The following is a 6785-nucleotide window of genomic DNA, read 5'->3' on the forward strand; positions in this document are numbered from 1 at the left end:
GAAGGTGCTGGTCGCAGATCTGTTTGCACCCAACGACTGGACCGGGAACCAGGAGGTTCCCATGGAAACGAACCAGCTGGAGGACGCGCTGATGATGGAGAGCCCGGCGGTGAAGGAGGCTGTGCGGATGGGTGTTCCGCCGCACCTCATCAAGCCAAAGCTTCGCGCCAAGATCTTGTCCAACGGACTCGGCTACGCTGACGTCAATGAACTGTTCACAGACCTGAAGCTGAAGTGGAAGAAAACTACAAACGTGTCGGTCAAGTTTTCCCATTAAAGAACTGAAAGAATCGTCGCTCCGCAGTTTTGTTCATGAAGAAGAGACGAACCGCGGGAGCAGCTGCTACGAACTCAGTGTTTTGCATTAACTGACCAACATTTTATATTTCATATTTTTGAAACATGACTAAAAAAAAAGAGAGATTAATTATCAAAAATAATTTTGCAATTCATTTTACAACTAATCTGTTTTTTAACATAAACAACTGAACAATTAATCAATAAAATTATGAACAGATTATTGAATAATGAAAATAATAGGTCTACTTTAGTGTTTGGGATGAAGCCTCTTGGACGTCCAGTCGGTTATGCTACTATCGACTTCTGTCCAGTTTAGTGTGAACATAGTGTTAGTGTAAATATCCCAAAGCTTCAATAAAAGAGCTGCTACATAAATAATCCTGACCACTTCTCCTTCCATCTGTCCTTCTCGAGGGACTGATACTCAGCTGGAGCAGGTTTATAGAGATGAGAGGGACCCTGAGTGTTTTCACTGAGGAGCAAAAATAAAAGCTCAATGAAGCTTAAGACAAAGTGTACGGAGGTGATGCAGAGTCAGATCATCACAACAGAGAGGGAATGTTTTCTTTACAAACACCACAAAACATTTGCCATCTGCATCTTCCTGTGAAACTACCAGTTACCACAAAGTCGCCTAAACCTTCAGGACTTCTCACGTTCCTCCTCCTGATACTGAAACTTTTTTTCCAACTGCCAAGGACGGTTTTTTATTTACTGTAACAGGGTCAGTTTCAGGTTGAACAAACTTTACACAAGCTGATGGAGGGAGGAGCCATGTCAGTGTCAAGACAACAAAGACCTTAAGGCTGAATTTCATCTGAAGAACAACAGGAAACACTGTCCGGAGGCGTTACTACTGACTAACGTGCAGTTTAAGAACAGCTATTTTCTCTGTGTGTTGTGTGTGTGTGTGTGTGTGTGTGTGTGTGTGTGTGTGTGTGTGTGTGTGTGTGAGAGAGATTAGTGGATGAGCACATGCACCTTGGGTAAACTGCTGGTTCTCTCTCGCCTGGGTTCATTTGCTACAGATTCTTTAAATTAAATGCTGTCTCAGATTTGTGAAACCTTTATTGTTTGTGAAAACACACACAAAAGTGCAATTTAAACTGACGTTTTCTCCCCCTCAGAGGCACGCTGGTCTGGAAAAGCTCTATATCTGGACTTAGGTTCCTCTCCAGACATGTTCATGTGATCACAATTATATTAATGATGTCTTATTAAAATCTATTCCAATAGTTTTTTTAGTATTAAAAAGAAAAATGGTGTGGTACTCATGGCCATTGTTTTATTTATTTGGAATAATTATATTTTAGATATGGGAGTAAAATGTCATGGAATAACATTTACCATTAATAATTTACTACAAACAGGACTGTGGCCGTAACGTTTGACTCATTATACAGTATTTATACACATGGTTGTCTATAAATCAGACAGGCAGAAATTTAATCCAGGAAAAAGCATAATGCATCATCATTTTTGTGAAAATTCCAAAGTGAACCTAATAATTTTGGAGCTCAAACACAAACTGAAATATACAAAAAGGTAGACAGTGTATATACAGAATACTCCCAATCCTATCAGGCCTTACTTGACTTCAGGTCGTTTCATAGGATGTTTACTATCTTAATTTAGTGTGTTAGCATGCTAGCATTTGCTAATTAGCAGTAAACAAGAAGTACAGCAAGTCCTGTCTACAGTATTTTAATATTAATGTACAGGATGTTATAAAAAATTGGCATGAAACAGATTTTTGATACAGTTTTCTCAGACAAAAAAATATCATGAGGTTTCACAGAACAGTTTCACACACCTGTACGGGAAAAATTAAGCTTCATATTGTGTGTTGTGTTTTTGCTAATGTCCAGGTCCAGAGGAAAACACTGAGGCTGGATGTCGGGGGATGAGTCCATCATGAGAGCCGGTTGTTTATGTCGTCCATGTTGCTGTCAGTTTGTGTCACTCTACCTGAAACAAATCTGACAGGAGCAGCAGTTGTGTACATGAACGTAACTTCAGTTGTCACCACTGTCAGTCCACACTGTTCACAGCTGTGAGCTTGCAACTGGATCGAATAAGCTAACGTGATTGTGGATGAGTGGACTATTAGCTGGTGTGATTGGTCCTTCCTCCTTCCATCTGATTGATCAGTTGCAGTTACATCGTGTTCTCCATGTCAGTGAATTAGACAGTGTCTGCTATAAGACCCTCAAGCCTGGCAGGTTATCCCAGCAGTGGCGGTTAGAGGCCAACTGTGGCGTCGGTGGATGGTGGAAGCTGCTTCAGTTCGGGGGAGGTGTCACCTCCAAAGAGTCGGAGATCATGTGTGCCAGAGGCTAGAGAGAAGGACGGACGCTCCTCCGGTCTCTGCAAACAGTGACAGAAAAACAGCCGTGAACTCAGATCTGATCATTTCATCATTTTTGTTTTTAATATTCTGAGATAAAACTAAAAACAGAGACACGGATGGTTTCTCTCGCGCTCTCACCTCGTGCCAACAGAGCTGCATGATGTCATAGATGGTGGCGTGGCCATTTTGGGCCTGTTACAGGCGTGACCCTGGTTACTAAGTAACGACCTCGTGGTTCTGATGCTGATCAAATGGCATCCGACCCTCGGTGAAACCTCCCACATCAACACACCTGGATTCACAAAAGACATGAAATGTAGAGGCTTTATAAGATAGTGAGATACGTTAAAGCACTTAGTGGTAAAAACACCCCAAGTGCCACTTTATAGGACACCTGATGCCGTTGTGATGGGCTGAAAAAGCTTTGGACAGATTTGTGCACTGATAAAAAACAAAATGAGACGAAAATTCGAACAGAAACTGAATAACTAAAATGAGTTGGTGGTTTAAATGTCGCTCAAGCTTCCACTGAAGAGAACAAAAAACATCAGATCTGTGATGAGCGATAAGGATCTTCATCTTGTCGTGTCGTTGTTGCTCCCTCAAACTGTTTTCTTACATTGATTACAATCAGTGTTACCAAACTAATGTTCTGATTACGTAATGACGTTAAAAGTTGCTCACCGTAGGACCAGACATCCACATGCTGCTGTATTTGCAGAAAGTTAAAGACTTCAGGAGGCGACCACTTCACTGGAAACTTGGCGCCTGATGAACTGGTGTACTGGTTGTCTAACACATATCTACATAAAACACAATAACATTCAGACGAAGACAACCACACGGTCTTTCTACCTGCTGTGAGTCAATCTAAAATCAGACGACAACAAGAGAGTGAATGTGTAGGAATGAAATGCATTACCTGCCATGCCGAAGTCAGACACCTTCACTACCAGGCGTCATTCACCAAACAGTTTCTGCAGCCTTCAGGGGAGATGGAGGGAAATTAAATAAGTCTGTTGCTCAAACAAAATTCACGATTTCAGATCTGCCCCAAATTGAAGCGGTTCTTCCCCGACCCCTCCACCAAGTTCAGTGCAAATGTTTCAGAACCCTTTTTGTGACACGGGTGAATTCAAAAATCGCAAGAAAAGGTGTTCATCATCACTAAATATCTCTTAATTTTCAAACCCATCGTACTGTTTTGTTGCAGGATGGGACAACTGCATTGCTGCACCACTACATGAAATAAAAAGGCCAAAGGAAAAAGGGTTGGAGAAGCAACACGAGAGGAAACCAGCCTCTAAAAAAAACTGGATAAAAAAAGTAACTTGATGTTACCAGATCTCTGTGGGATGAAACCGTGTTGGCCTCCAAGGTGCTCGCATGGCCCTCGCTGACTTCCAGGCCAGATGCTCAAGCAAAGGACCCCAGGCTGAAGCTGCCCCGCTGTGCTGCCTGAGTAGTAGTTCAGCAGCAAGCCCCTGCTCCATGAAACTCTGTGACGATTGTAATGGGCTCGACTCTGGCTGCGTCTGCGATCTATAGTACAGTGACACCAGTTTTAGGTGGACACTATTCTAGTAAAAACACTGCAAAAAGATCAGAGTTCACTGTGTGAAAGCAAAGACATCTAGTGCATCAGTTTTTTCACCAGTGAGAACAAAAATCCTGTTCATTTTATGAATCCTTGAAGACCATTTATGAGATAGTTTGGATATTTCTGATTTCTTACTGCACTAATCATCCTGGAGTCATTCAATGCTGTAGCGATGGGAAATAGTCCTATCACATTTGTGTCATCTACATGGCGCCCACAGCTCCAGAGACAAGAGGAATACGTGCGTTGTGCCAGCCAATAATACCTCCAGTAGACGAAAGTCAAAGATGAGCAAAGGTCACCGTCCCTATAATGCAGACGTACGTAAATTTTTCCCAACGCGTGTTTTTTACTTTCGCTTTCCCTCGACCCCTTTAATATTTTCCCTCCCATGTCTTCTCCTTCCTTACATCTATGCACATTCGTGCCCTCCTCGATTGAGTCCTACCTCGTACATGGCCACCTCTCTGAGTTGCGCCTTGATGGCCACTTTTTGTGCTGAGCCCTCCACTTGCCAGCCTCATCAGCCGAACTACTGCCCGCTGCCCAGCTCCTTCATGAAGGTCAAGCTCACTGGGTGATTCTCCCAACTTCTCTGGAGGACGGAAAAAGAGAGAGAGAGAGAGAGAGAGGATGAGGAGGAGAAGGTAAAAGACAAAAGAGGCTTTGGTTTGTTCATGATAGACATTTGTCGGAAAGAACTCTTGGACTCACCGAGCTGAAACCCGGTGACGACCAGATAGTCCTGTTTCCTTAACAGGGATACCTCAACCTGGCTACAAGGACCTGAAGATGGAGAGCACGTGAAAATGGTAAGGAAAGACGGGAGAAACTTTACATATTTACGCGGTGGCAGAAGAAAGCTTGGTCCACTGCTAGCTGTCTTTTTTATTTACATGAGTTTTACATGAGCCACTCACAAACAGAAAAACAACCACAACCTAAGGAAGTTCGAATTAAACGGAAAATTAAAAATAACAAAAACAAAAGTGAGAAAAACTATTATTTAATGATTGAACTATTCCGGACAAATGACATAATTAAATGTAATAAGAAGCTCCTGCTCTGCTCATTCACAAACCTTCAGCTTACACATATGGTTTTTTTCTCGCTTCCAAGAACCGAAATTTCAGTTTCCTTTTTCAAATCGTCATTTCTCAATATCTATTGTCATTAACACGGCCTGATTGTCTGAAGTAGTACAAATAAAGATAGTTCTTTGCCATTTTCTCTTTTAATTTTCATTCTTTCACTTTCATTTTAATTCTGAGCTACACAAGCTCTCTATAACAACCTGCTTGGAACTGAGGTAACTCATTTTGCTCCCTCGTTATACCACGGGAAACATCTACTCAAACAAGTTTACCTTTAAACATCTACATACTTACCAATTGTTAGCCAGTTACAGTATGCAAGTAATACTACATGAGTGAGATAATGAGTTGTTGTACCTGCTGCGTTGTGTGTTTGTGTACTCGATCAGGTCGGGGATGGAGCTGAATAAGTGTTTTCTCAGCCAGGTTAAAAACTGTGTAGGTGAGCCTTGTGTCTCCTTAGTGTGCGCGTAATGTTTTTATCGCGTCGCACCTCCATCCCTACAAACACATGCAAAAAAGGCATTAAAACGAACATCCACAATTAATAATATTCGCAGTTTATGGTCTTTAAACAGACATACAGTATAGTTCCATTTACCCTGTGGCAGGACTTGGTGTAGACGAGAACGGATTGTACGTTCCTGGGCAGTGGCTGGAGTTCTCTGCACAATGAAGCCTCCTTCTTTGTCCTGCAGGGGCCCGACACAGAGTGAAAAAATATAGCCTTATTTAAGCTATCTTTGGGGCATCTATATGTGTCTTTATTAGAGAGTTGACAGTACTAGCTAAAGAACAGTACTTTATCAGTCGCTTTTGTTTTGGATATTTTTGCATCATAAGAAGGACAGCAAAAAGAATTGACGGAGTGAGTGAATAACGAGAGAGGATAGTTGAAGAGAAACAGAAACCTGAAAATGAAAGGGGAAAAAGAAATGGAGGACACATGGGAGGGCAAAAAAAGAACACAACGAAGGAAAGAAGAAACAAAGACGTAAAAAAAAAAAGGCGGTGAGAGAGAAACAGTAAAACACTCACCTCCTTTCCTCAGCAAGCTCCTCTGCCTTTGTTCCTGTTGACTTGTTTACTTGTACCAACTAAAACAAAACAACAGAATAAACGTCCCTTACACTGATATCTTAATACTTACAGATCTCTGTAGCACAATTTCACTGAACTCAAATGTCCAGCCGCCATAAGATGAGCCGTCTCAAAATAAATATGGTGATTTGTGCATAAAACGTATGAGTTGTATCTAATTTCCTGTAGTGTTGACCTGCAGTATGTGCACCATGAAGCACTTGCGAGACATTCCTTCATCCCTTCAATGCATTAAAAGTCCACGAATTCAAAGTCCACACACATATGGATTCTGCCAGTATCAAACTGATTTTCAGCACCATGAGGAAAGTGCCTGACTTTATAGTTGCGTGATCTCTCT

Source organism: Seriola dumerili, unplaced genomic scaffold (genome assembly GCF_002260705.1).
Source record: "Seriola dumerili isolate Sdu_G_001 unplaced genomic scaffold, Sdu_1.0 BDQW01000388.1, whole genome shotgun sequence".
NCBI classification, from domain to species: Eukaryota; Metazoa; Chordata; class Actinopteri; order Carangiformes; family Carangidae; genus Seriola; species Seriola dumerili.